General features: G+C 34.3%; 1 pseudogene across 1 annotated transcript in view; it reads left to right on the forward strand.

Annotated features, from left to right (window-relative positions):
- The first annotated feature begins 13917 nt into the window (after positions 1 to 13917).
- LOC143233684 (solute carrier family 35 member F3-like) overlaps positions 13918 to 18745 on the forward strand; it is a 31231-nt pseudogene continuing 26403 nt past the window's right edge. Inside the window, exons 1-2 of the transcript XR_013018273.1 lie at positions 13918 to 14099; positions 16985 to 17369. The product of XR_013018273.1 is annotated as a solute carrier family 35 member F3-like (transcript). The remainder of the gene's footprint in view (positions 14100 to 16984; positions 17370 to 18745) is intronic.

An 18745-nucleotide genomic window follows, 5' to 3' on the forward strand; every position in this document is an offset into this window, starting at 1 on the left:
TTTCATTTTTTCAAGCACTTTGACAACTTTTTGAACCATAAACGCTTTCAAAACCAGAGAGCTGCAGAAGAAGCTTTCACAGAGTTCATTGAACATAGAAATTCTGATTTCTACAGCAGGGGCATAAACAGCATAGTTACACGTTGGCAAAAGTGTATGAAAGCAAATTGTGCTTACTTGATTAAAGCATATTTTACAACACTGGCTTATACTTTTCCAAACTTTGCAGTTCAAAAAAGACATTTATTTCTGGACAACTTAATATATATGTGTATCATACATTTGTATCTTATATATTATATACATATATTGGCTATTTCTGATTATGTGCAGCTCTTGCCGAGCACGTGGTAAAGAAAGTCATTAATTTTATTTTGTTCTAACTGCCTTGGTTCCTTTGTCATACTCCGGAATTATCAACTGTTTTGCTCATGGAAGATATGGTTGTAATGTTGTATATTGTGCAAGAATGTCGACAACTGTGTTCTCCAATCACAAGTCAGGTGATATATCGAGCTTAAAACTTCGTTAATATTATATAACGGCTCGGCATGGCCAGGTGGGTTAACGCGTGCAACTCGTAATCTGAGGGTCGCGGGTTCGCATCCCCGTCGCATCAAAGATGCTCGCCTTTTCAGCCGTGGGGGCGTTATAAGTGACGGTCAATCCCACTATTCGTTGGTAAAAAAGTAGCCCAAGAGTTGGCGGTGGATGGTGATGACTAGGTGTCTTCCCACTAGTCTTATACTGCTAAATTATGGACGGCTAACGCAGATAGCCCTCGTATAGCTTTGCGCGAAATTCACAAACAAACAAATAAACAATATTATATAAAATGGAATAACCAACAGTGACATAGATGGCGTACGTGTCCAGTAAATTTACTATTATGTGATTTGGTTTATAATATCGTGTCTCTTAGTAGCTCTGTTTCAAGCTCAAACCTTTAAGATAGTCAGTGAAGCTTGCTTAAGTCATTTCTCTCTAAGTAGCAATACCCTCCTAAAGTTTAACCTGTAAGCTAATTAACTCTTAATAAACATCTTTATAACTAATTTAAATAGATAAAGTAAACATACTGTTTTTTTATATACACATATTATTTTGATTGTGTTTGTGAGTTTCAATAAAGAATTTTCATTCTATCTTTGTATATTTGTGTCCAGTCTCTTTTTTTTTCAAACTCGAAATTACTTCATATCTTTTACAGCTTCCTGTTATTAAACAGACCCATTTCATAGCTCAAAGGTGAACTCAGTTTTACCTGAATATATCACATTACAAGCTAAAGTTGGAAGTAAATATGCTTTGAATAAAATCAAATGAAGTGTTTAATTTGTTTTCTCATTCAGTTAACATACACTGAATAAAAATTAACAATAAATGTTGTCCATCTTTATGTTTACTGTCAGATGTTGCTGTATGGGAAAGTTAAAAAATAAAAAAGACATATCGAGTTTATCCAATGATAATCAATCGAATGAACAGGTACAATAAGTTTCATATTCTTTTCAATGTTTGTCACGTGAAGCCGACAGTATACGAATGTGACATTTAATTCTCCGCCTATTACAGGCAGCTTTGCTAACCACACGTATCCAGTAGGCCTGCGTGACGAATGAAACAGGCCCGTCCCGTCATTCCTGTTAAGCCAACAGAATAATTGTCGCATGAGACGCTGTTTGCTAATAGCTTGTTATCACTTTATTAATCACGGGTTCGAATCCTCGTCGCACCAAACATGCTCGCTCTTTCAGCCGTGGGGGCGTTATAATGTGACGGTTATTCCACTATTCATTAGTAAAACGGTAGTCTAAGAGTTGGGAGTGGGTGGTGATGATTAGCTGCCTTCCCTCTAGTCTTACGCTGCTAAGTTAGGGACTGCTAGCGCAGATAGCTTTCGTGTACCTTTGCGCAAAATTCAAAAACAAAGAAACAAACATTCTATTAAAGCTAGAAGTGTCAACATTTTGTGATTCATTAATTAATTCGAAGATCCTAATTTGATTTTGTACTAAGACTATTTTATTAACAATTTCCATAGAGGCTTGTCAGAAGCTGTTTGAAATGTTTGTCTTTTAGACCATTGAAAAGATTAGCAGTGAGGGTTAGCCTGCATTAATCACTTAAAGGAGTGGGTGTTATATTATACTGATCATTTAACAAAGTGGGTATTAGTTATATCTTAGCTATTTATAAGACTAAAGAGTTTTAAACCTACTTAATAGTTCAGTGTTTTCATCACATTAAACAGTTTTAAATCTATTTGATCGTTCAGTGTTTTTATTAGATTATATAGCTTTAAATCTGTTTGATCGTTCAGTGTTTTTATCAGATTAAACAGTTTGAAATTTGTTTGATCGTTCAGTGTTTTTGAGATTAAACAGTTTTAAATCTGTTGTTTTGGTTAGTGTTTTTATCGGATTAAACAGTTTGAAATCTGTTTGATCGATTAAACAGTTTGAAATCTGTTTGATCGTTTAGTGTTTTTATCAGATTAAATTGTTTTAAATGTGTTTGATCAGTTTGTGATTTTATTTTCCACAGAATTCACACAAACTATTAGAACGATTGATTGGTTAAAACCATGTTTCTTCCTGATGTTTTCAACGCTAAAATCTACGATTCGATCCCTGCTGCAGAATATTCGCAAACAGCTCATTGAGCAAATGAAGTTTATTTGGAAACGATTTAACAAAATAAATTTATAAAACATGACTTCCATCCTGAAAACCTCGAGGAAATAATCATTAATTATATCTAAATAATTGTTATTTGAAATAACAAAGTAAGAATGTTTTCAATAAATAAGAAAAGAAATGAAAAAATGCAGTCATTTATTGTGTGACATCTTAACTAGAAGCAAAATGTAATGGGGTAAATATGTATACTACTGTTCTTATATGTCTCACCACCTGTCTGCTGTAGTTAAGTTTATTTATGTAGTCGCCGTTTCGAAATAAGAGTTTCGTAATTAGTTAAAAAAAACGATACGATAATTAATTATTATTAATCAGCTATTATTTGATGATTAATTATTTTAATCAGTACTTATTTTATGATTAATTATTTTAATCAGTACTTATTTTATGATTAATTATTATTAACGAGTAATTATGTAATGATTAATTATTTTTAATCTATAATTATTTGATAATGAACTATTATTTATCAGTAATTATCAGTCTTATCTCTAAGACAACGGGGACATTTACTAGTGAGGTAATCCAAACTAAGTTACTTGTGCTTCGTGTTTGAGAACACAGTTTCAACGTCTTGAAAGAGTATGTATCAGTAATTATTTGATAATTAATTATAATTAATCAGTGATTATTAGATGATTAATTATTATTAGTCGGTAATTATTCGACAAATAATTATTAACCAGTAATTATTTGATAATTAATTATTAATCAGTTATCATATGATAATTAATTATTATTAACAAGTAATTATTTGATAATTAGTACGAAACGGAATCCGAATAGTTATTAATTTGGGTATACAATAGAGACGATTCTTATCTTTGTGCAGATTCCAAGAATGATACTTTACCTCGTGAAGACTTAACTGAGTCGATATCTGGCATAACTGCAGAGAAATTAAACGTATTTAGACTTCAGGAAACATTTTACAGACTTCTGCGGTATCACAATGGATTCATTTACCATTCTTGTTCACGTAATATTGGGTGGGATGTAGTTAAATGTGAGTTGTTATTACTGTAATAACGTTATTGGCATTGGCAGAATTATTTTATTCTTGTAATTTAATTAATCTTTTCTTGAAAACAAAAATTTCTCAAACTGCTGGCAAATAAACAGGCTTGAGTAATATGTAAAAATTATCTTTCATTGAAAATGCCATTTTAGTACATTTATTAAGTTTCAAATATGCACTATGCATTTTGCGTTGCTAGACTCAATCAGTTATTTGAGCTTCAAAAGATGAAAATGAGAAAAGGGAAAATAAAAAAAACTTTTTAGCATTTAATAGGAAAACTGTGAACACTATGAAATTAGCCTAAATACTAGCTGGTCAAAAGTTTAAGACCATACTGAAACGAAGCGTTAATCGATAAACTCGTAACGAAATTTAGTCATTTGTGTTCAAGTATTAGCGTTGTCAACATCTCCCACTGACATCTCCTGTATTACATTGGGTAAAAACATGGCAAAGGCTGAAAAGTTGACAGAGTTTGAACGTGGCAGAATTGTCGAGTTGCAAGAGCAAGGTCTCTCTCAATGTGTCATCGCTGGTGAGATTGGGCATAGTAAAACTGCTGTTGCAAATTTCTTAAAAGACCCTGAGGGATACGGAACGAGAATTTCAAATGGTCGGCTCTAGAAAATGTTGCCGGCGTTGAGCAGGAGGATCCGACAGGTTGTCCGGCAAGATACCAACAGTTCATCGAACCAGATTAAGGCCCTTACGGACGCAGATTGCAGCTTAAGAACAATAAAACGGTATCTACGAGAGAAAGGCTTTAAAAACCGTAAATGTCTTCAAAGGCCACGCCTCTTTCCACACTATGAAACAGCTCTTTTAAATTTTGCTGAGAAGCACAAACATGGAACGTAGAAAAGTGAACGAAGGTTTTGTTTTCTGATGAGAAAAAATTTAACCCAGATGGTCCAGATGGCTTCCAACGTTACTGGCACGATAAGGATATTCCACCGGAGACATTTTTTGCATGACATAGTTGAAAAGGTTCCATCATGATCTGACGTGCTTCCTCCTTCCATGGAACAATGTAGCTTCAGGTTATACAGAGGCGTCAAACAGCAGCTGGCTACACTGGCATGTTAAAGAGAGCATCCTTATTGACTGAAGGCCCTCGATTGTGTGGAAATTACTGGATCGTTTAGCAGGACAACGCTGCAATCCACAATGACCGCAGGACAAAGGACTTTTTCATGGCGAATAACGTGATTCTTTTGGACTATCCAGCGTGTTCGACCGAACTGAACCCCATTGAAAATGTTTGGGGGTGGATGGCAAGGGAAGTATATAGAAATGGACGTCAATTCCAAACAGTGTATGATCTTCGTGAAGCCATCTTAACCACTTGGAATAACATTCCATCCAGCTTTTGCAAACGCTTATATCGACCATGCCAAAGCGAATGTTTACAGATATTCACAATGACGGCCGCGCAACATTCTACTGAGACCTCTTGTTGGGCATTTCCTATCATGTTTGGGACTTCTTTTGGTATGGATTTAAACTTTTGACCAGCTTGTATTTAGGCTAATTTCATAGTGTTCACATTTTCCCTATTAAATGCTAAAACAGTGTTTTATTTTTATTTTCCCTATTCTTATTTTCATCTTTCAAAGCTCTACTCAAATAAGTGGTTGAGTCCAACAATGTAAAATGAATATATTTTCTTTATGTTCATTGGCCTTAAGATTTTGGTCAGCAGGAAAATATAATATTATTATTTTATAATAGTTTGTTAGATCACGCATAGATGAAGCTACAACAACAGGTTAGGTTAATGTTGCTAGATTAATAATAATGTTATTTATACCAAATATGAATATACAATATTTTAAATTAAAGGTCATTATGACTGGTAGTTGACTCTTATATATATCTTCTGATATTGGCCTGTAACTCTCAAGGACGGCTCCCTAACTGTATAAATAACAAAATGAAAAGATTACCAGAACAATAATTTCTATAGTTTTGTTTGGTTTTTGTTTTGTATTTCGAGCAAAGTTACACAAGGGCTATCTGCGTTAGCCGTCCCTAATTTAGCAGCGTAAGACTAGAGAGAAGGGAGCTGGTCATCACCACCTACAACCACCTCTTGGGCTACTCTTTTACCAATGACTAATGGGATTGACCATCACATAATAACGCCTCCATGACTGAAAGGGCGAACACGTTTGGTGTGACAGGGATTCACACCTGCAACCCTCAGATTACAAGTCAAATGCCTTAACTACATGGCCATGCCGGGCCGTAGTTTTGTGTTCTTAAGGACAAATCTCTGCACAATGAGCCGGCTATCTGTGCTCTGCAGACCGCAGGGATTTAGCACCAGATTTTTAACATTATAATCCCTTAGGCTTATGTTTGAGACAAGGGGACATTTGCTAGCGAGGTAATACAATTCAACTTATTTGTGCTTCATATGTAACGGAATTTGAAAATATAGCTCAAAATGTGTGTTTCCCTAAAATTCCCGGTTATAGTAAGTTATCCATATAACAAAATCCAATAATCTAGATTTACAAACTTCTAATCGACAACCTTAATTATTCATTTTGTTCTTTTAGTTTATGGATCTTAAATTTTTTATGTGCTAGTAAATCATTTGCACAATAAATTGAAATAATAATTAGCTTCGTGTTTGCAACTGTTGTTTACCTTCTTTCAACGATTTTTTGGAATATTATTAATTAAGTTCATCGTGGCCATTCGCAACTCTCCCATTTAGTTATAATAATAACGACAAGCCCATGTATGTTAGTCATGACTAGAACCGTTAACACAGTATCTAACTAGGTCTTACGATTTGTATTTTCGTTGGTCCGGCATGGCCAGGTCGATAGGGCACTCGACTCGTAATTTGATGATCTCGAGTTCGAATCTTCGTCTTACCAAACATTCTCGCCCTTTCAGCTGTGGGGGCGTTATGTAATGTGACGGTCATTTCCACTATTCGTTAGTAAAAGAGTAGCCCAAGAGTGGGCGGTGAATGGCGATGACTAGTTGCCTTTTCTCTAGTCTTTCATTCCTAAATATGGGACGGCTAACACAGATATCTATCGTGTAGCTTTGCGAGAAATTAAAAAAAATAACACCAAAGCAACTTTATTTTCATGTGATGTTATTAATAAACCAAAGCGTTAAAATTCCATACATTGAATTTTTTACATATTTATATGCAGTTTGCTTGTAATCAAGTCCAGTTATTCCACTGTCGTTAGAATAATTATAACAAGAGTTGAATTACATGGCTAGTTAGGAACAGAGGACGGGTACGAAATATATAGAAACACCTTTTCCGTGTACATAAGATACGTCAATCATTTCACATTCGCTTAAAGTTATAGCTTTGTATGTAGACCTACAAATGTTCTTGCGTCGCCTCGTGCGGCATTTGTTTCTCTTGTCTTGCAATGATACCATTCGTTATGAAGGTCTGCGGAAAGTAGAATATCAGCAAATACCAATTGATAATTACCACTTTTCTTTTGTGCCGGCTTCACGTAGTAAAAATTGAAATGGTTACGAAACTCGACCCATTCGACCGATTTGTAACTACGGTATTTGAAATATGAATCTGGGTTCTTCTACCAAATTTTATATTCTTACGCTACTGACCAAAACTGATTCCAATATCAATCCGCCTATCTTTTGTTTTTTTGTACACGTACCAGTTATTACTTAAAAACCTTGATATTAACAGAAATAGAACGACGATCGTTTTATCGCTTGATAGAGCATACGGTCAAGGGTATTGCTTGATGTCATACAATTGATTCTTTTAGTCTAGCAAGGAGTTTATATTTACCAAAATGTTTCAATAATATATATATATATTTAGTACGTGTGTTATGGCTGATAAGAGACAATACAAGTCGTTTCAACAATAATATACATACAAAAGTTTTATCAACGGTTTGTAACAACATTTGACAGTCTGGACACTAAAATTTAATTAGAACCAGGTGTATAATGTTAGGAGTTTACAGTTATTTAGTATGAGAAAATGTAGTTTTCTGTTACAACATGAAATAATTCTTGAAAGAAAGAAAAGGTATAATTTGATTTATTTTGCATATTTTAATGGTGGTTACAAGGCTGGTGAAACTAGCCTACTACAGATAAAATATGAAAAGTTAATTCTTAAAAAGTTTAAAATTTATTCGTAGTTAAAGAGAGTACCCAAAAAATTAGTTAATTTTTATATGGAAAAAGCATTTTTAATCTTAACATTGAAATTGCTTTACATTTGGAGCAGTGACTACTTTGATTTCATATATTAAAACATTAATTTTTAACAACAATACTTTATTAGAAATTTTGATTGTTACTGTACCAAAAAATTATAATGTTTACTGAAAGCTTGGCAAATTTCGTGAAGAAATCGAATGATGTATTGAAACAGTCGCATTAGGCCCTGCATGGCCAGGTGGGTTAAGGTGTTCGACTCGTAATCTGAGGGTCAAGGGTTCGAATCTCTGTCACACCAAACATGCTCGCCCTTTCAGTCGTGGGGGCGTTATAATGTGACGATCAATCCCAGTAATCTTTAGTAAAAGGGTAATGCCTTCCATTTAGTCTTACACTGCTAAATTAGGCACGGCTAGTGCAGATAGCCCTCGTGTAGCTTTGTGCGATATTAAAAAAACAAACAAACAAACAGTCGCATCATGGCTTCACCATACACTGTATGGCATACAGCACTCGTACTATATCGCTGCACTGCCACACTCCTAACAAAAATGTATGTATATATATATCTATATATATTTTTAAAATTCAACAAAATACACTGGAATAAAGTTTTCGGTTTAAATATCTTTAATATTAAGAATGAAAACAATATTCTTAAGAAGTTACATATGCTCTGAAGATATGTTAATAGCTTTATCAATTAATATATTGTTAGTTTAGTTTCAGTCAAGTCAGTTATTATTGTCTTCAGGATTATTTATATTTGTAAATCTGTTTTAACTTAATTGACTTATTTACGTATTTTATTACAATTCCAAAGCCCTTATGAATTTATCCCACTGTGGAAATTAATTAGACGAGCTGTTCATGGTTCGTAGTTAGCTGCTGCAAAAGTGTTCACCATAGCTTGGGACAAGGGGTGCGCGCTATAACAGTGACAATCAAATTCTTCCATTTGGTCACTCAAATATAACAACATTTGGTGTACAAGTACTAACTAATTTCATTATAATCTATCAATCCACAGTTAGGGACGACTTGTTCGCCTGGTATTTGTGTACGTTTACGCGAAATTCTGAAAGAAACAAATATTCTTGGATTGTCGGATACTCTTAAATAATTTTAAAAAATGCTGTTTTTGTACAGCTTTTTAACCGAAATTGGATTTACGTCATTATGATATATGTAATAAAAAGAAATATTTGTTTTTGTATTTGCTTCGCGAAAAGCTAGAACAATGACTGACGTCAATGGAGGTTTTTAAAATGTCACATACACAAAAAAATATAAAAGTGTTTTTTGTTCGAATTTTTCGTATAAAAAATAGATCTTTGAACTGGTTGGCTCATTCTCTTTAAAAAGGGAACCTGTTTTGATTAGTCGAATAGACATAAGTCAGTTTCATTCCACTGGCTAACGGTTAAGACAAATCTTCTTTATAAACACCATACATGTAATATACTTTCCACAACAGTATGAAACCTAATCTAATTCTTTCAGTTGTCCTTGCTCAGAGTTACTGATAAAGGATGGAATACTGCAAAACCGGTCTAACTCAGTGTCAAGGGGGTAAAGCGAACAAAAAATAAGGCTTCACATTTATTTTTAAGTGTTTTAGACAACTTACTAAATAATTCCCTTGAAATTTTGATATAAATGTAGGATTACTGCATGAGTAAGAGACATTTCAAAACACGATACATGTGATGTAGATTCACCAGTAGATGAAACCTGTTGTTATTCTTTCAGTTTGTCCTAGATCAGGGTTAGTGTTAATAACTGGATAAGTTGGTACAACTCAGTAATAAGTGATAAGTCGTTTGGTTCTGTATTATCGTCTTAGATCTTTGTCCAGTTGGTTCACACTTTCTTATAATCGTAGGAGCGATGTTCACTTTGTAGACTCTGGAAAGGTAAACTTGGGTGTTCTGAAATACTTTACCTGAACGAATTACACAAACTTGCGAATTTAAACTTCATAATAGTTTTCTTTATTATTTTAATAGAGAATATTTGATAATTCAGCCAGGCAGGTTCTGGAAATAATAATATTATTTCTTCGAAATCGTGAAAGAAAACAAACAACAACACACTTATATCAATATGTTTTTCTTATAACAAAGCCAGATCGGGCTACCTGCTGTAGTTACCAAAGGAATTCGAACCCTTGACTTTGAAATTCCGTATATTGACCGCTCTCCCACTGGAGGACCTTACTTAGTTATAACAAATTATTATTTCGTTTACCACAATGGATTTTTTTTTATTATTATTATGTTTCAGTTCTAGAACGATCGATAAGATACTCACGTCACGATTGGTCTAGAGGAATCTATAGCCAATGGTTGTCGACATTATTAGAATAACAAATTTTGATCCGATTTCAATGAAAATGATTCACTTATGTAAAAGTACATATGACGTTTAGTGAAAAATAAAATGTACGTGATGAAAGAAATAGATAGGAATTGCTATACGTACAGGAACTATTGTAGAACGTATAAACACTTCAAGGCAATAAAATCATCATAGGGCTGTGGCATATAACTTCTCATTGAAATTAAATTGTGAACATATTACATTTATTACTTATTACTTATGAATTGTAATTAATTTTGTTTCCTTACGATAATAAGTTTGTGTGTCCACGACTATGTAGTTAGTATTTAAATACCATTAAAAACTTGGTCACGTTCCACATTTTACACAAGGTAGCCTTTATTTGTTCATTTGTTCGTTTTAAAACAAAGTCGCTTTGGGCTATGTCCACTGCGAGAAATCGAATTCCGGATTTTAAAATTATAAGTCCGTAAAGGTATCGCTGTCACACCGGGAGATAAGTAGCCCTTGTTTATACAACTATTTGTTCTATCTTTATATATATTATTTTTTTCCGTATAAATAATATTGTTTTTGCAAAACTATATTTATATTTCTACATATAAATCATATATAGCTAAGAGAAGAAAAAATGAATGATAAAAAAATTCAATGGAACCTCTCCAAGAAATTAAGGATTTATTTAATATCTGAGCATAAATAAATAATTTAATATTTATCTAAAGAAATATCCGCATCTGTTATTTCCTTATTTGTAATTTCACTATAGCTTTTCTGTTTGGCTTCTTTATTATCTGAGCATACAGCCAATTATTCCGGACTGGACGGTACTAGACCCATTAATGTGAAATGTAATCCAGCTTTTCTTATGAATTACGTCGAGTAGGTTTTTTTTCTTTTCTTAACCATCCAATAAGAATATTTTCTAAGAAGCGTTAGACCAGTTTTTGTTCTTAATCAAAGTTTATCACAAATCTTCCTGGGACTTTTCTGTCATATATATTTGGTTGTACGCTCAATGTCAAAAATTAAATTCAGTTTTAAAATCTGAATATCCGAAAAACAGATCCTAACCTTTTGACCCAGATTTTCACCTTTTGGCCTTCTCTCAATAAATTCTTTTTTAGCAGCTTCGCCATTATCGAGAAAATTAAATTTTAGTTTTTAATTGGTCTAAAGGGGAAACAGTTTAGTGAACAGTTCTCTTATAAAAGGGGAAACTTTTAGTGAACAGTTCTTATAAAAGGGGAAACTTTTAGTGAACAGTTCTCTTAAAAGGGGAAACTTTTAGTGAACAGTTCTTATAAAAGGGGAAACTTTTAGTGAACAGTTCTCTTATAAAAGGGGAAACTTTCAGTGAACAGATCTCTTATAAAAGGGGAAACTTTTAGTGAACAGTTCTCTTATGAAGAGAAAACTTTTAGTGAACAGTTCTTTTATAAAAGCCTTAGAACTATTCATATTACACAGGACGAACGAGTCACAAAGAAAGCGTGAACTTTTAGCGAAAATCTATATTGTCATGATATAATATAGAGGAGCTACGTTGCATAATAGTCGTTTTATTTCAACACAACTAGCTAACGTTTAATCTTTTTTTTATAACTAGTTGGAAAAGATACCAGAGAGAAAATCTGAGCTTTTTTGTAAAGGCTGTCTATTTAACGGATATTTAAAACTGAAAACAAAGAGGAACCTCTCCTCCAGGGCTTAGCATAGCCAGGTGGTTAAGGCACTCGATTCGTAATCTGAGGATCGCAGGTTCGAATCCCCATCGCACCAGACATGCTCACCCCTTCAGCCGTGTGGGGGCATTATAACGTGAGGGTCAATCCCAATCTTCATTGGTAAAAGAGTAGCCCAAGAGTTGGCGGTGGGTGGTGATGACTAGCTGCCTTCCCTCTAGTCTTACACTGCTAAATGAGGGACGGCTAACGCAGATAGCCCTCGTGTAGCTTTGTGCGAAATTAAAAAACAAACAAAACCCAGTGATATGTCTGCGGACTTATATTGTTAAAATCCAGATTTCGATACCCATTTTTGGCAGAACAGGAATATTTCTTTGTATAGTTTTGTGCTTAAAAATATGGAACAACAAACAGGGGAAACAGTTAGTTTGAAACATAGCGTCAGTTTTTTTTATGTTTCTAGTTCTGTTCAGTCATTTTCATTTGTATATTACAAATAAGAGCATGAAGGATGTCGTATTTCCGGATATATTAGGTTTAACATAATTTAAATGCAGATTAATCAATGTTTAGCATAGATTCAATACAGGTTAATTAGTGATTACGAGAACTTCGGTACCGGTCAGTGTTTAACGTAAATTGTTATTAGTAAGTTTTTAAAATAGTTTCATTAGAGGTTATTTATTGTTTAGCATAGTTTTAGTGCAAGCTGGTAAGTGTTTAATATAATTTTAGCACACATTAGCCAGTGTAAAACATAGTTTCAATACACATTAGTCAGTGTTTAACACAATTTTATTAAATATTAATCAGTGTTAACCACAGTATCTCTACATATCAGTCATTGTTTAGCCTAGTTTTAGTAGAGACATAAGTATTGACCACAATTTATTAAGAGATAAATTAGTGTTTGAGTCAGGTAAATGTTAAGAAACGTAAAGCTTATCATTGTGAGAGTGAAAGGCCTAACAGTTGATATGTTAGAGTGAAATTAACAGTTAGAAGAGATAAAAAGAAGTTGTCTCGTCAATAGGTTTCCTAAACTAAGCTCGTCTATGTTGGCTTTGACAAAAATCAGACGATTGTTGAATGTATGAAGAACAGACGAATATTGGAAGTACGAAAAGCAGATGATTATTGGAAATTCAGGATACAAATGCGATAACTCACGCGACAGCGTAAGTGAATTATGCACGGACACTATTGCGATAAAAATTAATGGACTTTTGACAACAAGAAGAGAAGTTTATAGAGCTAAAGATACAACTGTGATCTGCATAGCGTGAAAACGTTTTGTACGTACATTTCAATTGTTTCGAATGCATGTATATATATTATTTTAAAAACAAGTGGAATACGTGCTGTTCATTTATTATCAAATTTATCGCCAACAACTCACAGACACCTGCTGTAAAAGAATCCTTAACCCAGACGCATATGTATATATAAACTTTGCTGGGAAGATGACTTCGTAGAGGTCAAGGTAGAGGAAAACTTTGCTTAGTTCTAAAAAAAATATAAAAACTCAACAATATTATATATTTCATAATATCTAAAGAGTAACAATAGAATATTATACTCATTAGACATGTGAAAACTACCTTTTCGATTAGAAAAATGTTAATGCTTATAGTAGTTTTAATCAAATAATGAAATAAAATATTTATATTTTAAATAGCGTTGAGGTTGAAGCTAGAATAACGTAAGAAGATAACAAGAAATTATTGAAGTAAGACATAATTTACGTTATAAACATTGGAGTTAATTAGCAAGCAGAACGAAACTTTTTGTATTAAATCATTGTATTAGAAACAGAATACAAGTAACTCTAGCAGTTAATTGGCGCATGCGTGCACACTATTTATCGTCACGGATCGATGTTTGCACCGTAAGGAAGACTTGGGTAATGCTGTAGAGAAGTACAGGCATCTCGGAGAGGCGATCAGTCAGTGACATTTGTATTCGAAGGAAACTGTGTTGATCGATCCTTCAGTTTCTAAGACGTGCTCTACCACAGCGCCTCCTTACGGTCAATGGAAACTTGTTACAGAAGGCACAAGACTAGGATCATGCGATGCAATGAAAACTCCCTTGTATAATGTATTGAGATAGAGATGTTGTTCCAATGTAAGTGAATTAAAGAACAGTTCCACAAAAGTAAGTCCAACTTGGGATTTCAATTTCAAGCAGTTTATTAGCAGTTGTAACTATATAATTTTTGCTCTTTACAGCAAACCTTCATTTTTTCCCTTACGTTTTTAAAAATCAGAAATATATACATATTTTCTCCATACAAATTCAAAGTAACTGATTTCGAAGAGCACACTTTGTGATCTATATTTTTTAGGGAAACGCATCACCTACACAGAATACGTAGGTCGATACTCAAAACTATAACTTATCATAGAAACTGTGGTACGTTAACATGAAAAATAACGTATTTTAACCAGCTGTGTTAAAACGTTGTTTATTGTTTGTTTGTTTTTGAATTTCGCGCAAAGCTACACAAGGACTATCTGCGTTAACCGTTCATAATTTAGCAGTGCAAGACTAGAGGGAAGGCAGCTGGTCATCACCACCCACTGCCAATTCTTAGCTATTCTTTTACCAATGAATAGTGGGATTGACTCTCACATTATAACGCTGAAAGGGCGAGCATGTTTGGTGCGACGAGGATTCTAACCCGCGACCCTCAGGTTACGAGTCGAACGCCTTAACCCACCTGGCCAATTGTTTAGTGAAATAATATGTTGTAGATAAAAGACAAACTAAAGAACCGTCTCAGTTACGTAGTTTAAAACTTGGGCTGTAGTTCTGTTGTTTCTATTTAGTTTCGACTCTTCTTTGAATCAAATTCAATCTTTGCAGAAACTGACCAAGTATAATTATTTTTGTCCGTTAAACAGTATTTCAAACTCCAGAGAATTATTATTTAAAATGCATCCTGGTGGCTCAGCGTTAAACTTGAAGATTTATAGGAATAAAATTAGTGATTCGATATCCGCAATGGGCTTGACGTAGATAACCTTCTGTATAGTTTTGTTCTTAAAAATGGTAAAAATCGTTTCGTTCAGTCCAAATTAATTCTTTTTGACGTCCAGTCAAGTTTAATAGAAGGTGTTTGTCAATCTTCTAATCAGAGTAATTATCGTTCGTTACGTGTAATCATGAATTCAAATTGCTCGCCCCTAGTGATATAGCGGTATGTCTACGGATTCACAAAGCTATATTTGTTTGTTTGTTTTTGGATTTCGCTTAAAGCTACACAAGGGCTATCTGTCCTTAATTTAGCAGTGTAAAACTAGAGGGAAGACAGCTAGTCATCACCATCCACCGCCAACTCTTGGGGTGCTTTTTTACCAACAAATAATGAAATTGACCGTCACTTGTAAAGCCCCCACGGCTGAAAGTACGAGCACGTTTAGTGTGGCAGGGATTCGAACGCACGACGCTCGGATTACGAGTCGAGCGCTCTAACAACCTGCCCGTGTTGGGTCCACAACGCTAGAAACAGGGTTTCGATAACTATGATGGGAAGAGCTCAAATAGTCCATTGTGTAGCTTTGTGCTTAATTACAAACAAATGAAATTGCTCACAATGCAAAAAGATTAATGAAATTAAAACAGACCATTTTCTCGCTGTTCAGTAGGAAGTGTTAGTTGTGTGCATTTAAATATTAGCACCAAAACAATATATTATAGCTTTATTACCACACAATACAAGAAGAGCCTTATTAACTAAAATATGATTTTACAGTTGTATTCTAAAAATAACTGGTATGGATATTAAAAGATTAACTAAAATAATGTACAGAACAATGTTTTCGGGTCATTTTCAAGTTAATAAAGTGTTCGAAACTGACTGTGCTGGGTGCCTTGTCTTAGGAGCGAGAGTGTGAGCGGGTACGAAATTTTAAGGGGCGTTACAGTTAGATGTTAAGTAATTAATTAATATATGTATAACATGTTCCTTTATATTGGCTCAATTTTAGTTTGCGTTCCTTTATAATTGGGGTTAAGAAGGTAGATATATTGTTCTGTACTTTATGGCCCGGCATGGCCAAGCGCGTTAAGGCGTGCGACTCGTAATCTGAGGGTCGCGGGTTCGCATCCGCGTCGCGCCAAACATGCTTGCCCTCCCAGCCGTGGGGGCGTTATAATGTAACGGTCAACCCTACTATTCGTTGGTAAAAAAGTAATCCAAGAGTTGGCGGTGGGTGGTGATGACTAGCTGTCTTCCCTCTAGTCTTACACTGCTAAATTAGAGACGGCTATCTGTGCTAGCCGTTCCTAGCACAGTTACTTTCCTCTGGAAAGTAGTGTAATTCAGTACGCTACTTGAGGACCCGGCATGGCCATGTGGTTAAGGCATTCTACTCGTAATCCGAGAGTCATGGGTTCGAATTCTCGTCGCACCAAACATACTCGCTCTTTCAGCCGTGAGGCGTTATAAAGCGACGGCCAGTCCCACTATTCGTTGGTAAAAGAGTAGCTCAAGAGTTGTCAGTGGGTGGTGATGACTTGCTGCCTTCCGTCTAGTCTTACACTGCTAAATTAGGGACGGCTAGTGCAGATAGCCCTCGTGTAGCATTGTGCGAAATTCAAAAACACATTCTACTTGAATAAGTTAAAACAAACTCTAGCTTAGAAGTTTCATTTTACAGTTCATTTTATTTGCATATTTGCTCTATGTCAGGGATTTTAATTACAGAGTTTAGCGTTGTAAGACTCTAAACTAACTGCTAACCCCAGGGATATTTATTTCGAGCGATTCACTGTGTAATTTGTTTAAGATATTTCAGAGTAAAATGCTATAATGTTTTATTTTATTGATAGAAAATGTATTATCAAAACGTGTCGTTCTAAAAAAAAAAAAAAAGATGTTGAAAAAAACCTAATTTAATCTCGTTTTTTGATATAAAGATTGTTATTATTATTATTTCAATATTTCGCACATGGTAAATATATTAAACAGCTTTGCATTTTTAAACACCAGAGCGGCTGGAAAAATTTTGTAAACTAGAATTATTTGCGAAATTCAGAAAACGAAGCCAGTCATGGTCATTGGCGATGAAAGTGTCCACACGAGGCCTAGGCTCCAATCTTTAAGGACAATAACAAACTCAAAGTTACCCCCAGCCGTGGTTATTACGGATGATTCTGACACTTTTCCAGGAATTAACTCCACATCTTGTGATGAATTGCCAGAGGAAATACACAGTTTCTCAAACTCAATACCTTCTAACCCTAACAAGGAGTTTTCCAGCTTCAACTCAAAAATCAACGGAATCTTCCACTCCGTGTCTTTCTTTCGCGCCTACACGGGTTCCATCACATCCTTATCTCAGGAAGGGTTTCCAGGCCTTCTTAATCAACTTCCTGCTGAAACCCAGGTTCATATTCACCAGATGTCAAACCATGCCCTAGGTAAGTCCTGAAGTTTAAACAGTTAGGAAGTTACTTACACATCATTAATCATTCGATATGACCCAGAAGAACTAAGTCTTATTATATTTGAATATACAGGGTGGCCCGTAAGTCCCTACCCATCCGTATGTTATATTTGTATATGTTATCCTTGCATGTTTTAGTGCTTATAAATCGCTTCGAATATATTTTTTTCTAATATAAACTGTTTACAGTATCTAAATGTTAGGGTATTTTGAGTACCAAATGTTTCAAAAATATTGAAACCAAAGCCGTTGGTCATAAAATTGCATATTTTACACTTCTGGAAAGAAAACAAGTCAATGAAATTAGCATATTAATAGAAATAACAAAACTGCAATAAGAGTCAAAATGAAACATTGAAATAAAAAATTCCCAAGGGTTACTAATATAATTTAGTTATATTTCAATCAAGAATACAGAATTTGCGTTGTCTGATCTAACGATACGCTTGTTACGATATCTGAATGAAGAATACACCAATTACTTTGTCTGATCTAACCATACTTTTAATTACCTTATCTAAAGTAATACACTAACTACGTTGCCTGATCTAACATTGCGCTTGTTACTATATTTAAATCAATAAAACACTCTTAACGTTGTCTGTTGTAACATGCCTTTGTAACCTCACTAAACAATAGTATTATAATTATGATTTGTGATCTAACATATCCTAGTTACACTATTTAAATCAAGAACGTACTAGTTACGTTGTCATCTGTTTTCTCAATATTTAAAGCAAAATAGGAGACATTTTAAGTCTTTTATCGATATGAAACGTCTCAATATTAAACCATACAGGAAAGAAGGTAAGTCCAACAGTGTTCTCAACATTAAATCATACAGGAGAGAAGATAAGTCAAACAGTGTTCTCAGAGAAGATAAGTCCAACAGTGTTCTCAACATTAAAACATACAGGAGAGAAGTTAAGTCCAACAGTGTTCTCAACATTAAACCATACAGGAGAGAAGGTAAGTCAAACAGTGTTCTCAACATTAAACCATACAAGAGAGAAGATAAGTCTAACAGTGTTCTCAATACAAAACCATACAGGAGAAATGTTATGTCCAACAGTGTTCTCAACATTAAACCATACAGGAGAGAAGATAAGTCCAACAGTGTTCTCAATATTAAACCATACAGGAGCGAAGATAAGTCAAACAGTGTTCTAGCAAAAGTCGCTGAAATACAGCCAGGTTACTTATCGAATGCACTACTAAACCCATTTTAAAGTAACTTACACCTGTATTTGTAGTGGGCTATAAATTAAAATAGTCAGGTGTGTAGCTTGCGAAACTGATTTAGGATATATCTTGAGAAAATAAGACTCATCGTAGTGAAAAATAATTTTT

The sequence above is a fragment of the Tachypleus tridentatus genome, chromosome 12 (genome assembly GCF_004210375.1).
Source record: "Tachypleus tridentatus isolate NWPU-2018 chromosome 12, ASM421037v1, whole genome shotgun sequence".
Taxonomy (NCBI): domain Eukaryota; kingdom Metazoa; phylum Arthropoda; class Merostomata; order Xiphosura; family Limulidae; genus Tachypleus; species Tachypleus tridentatus.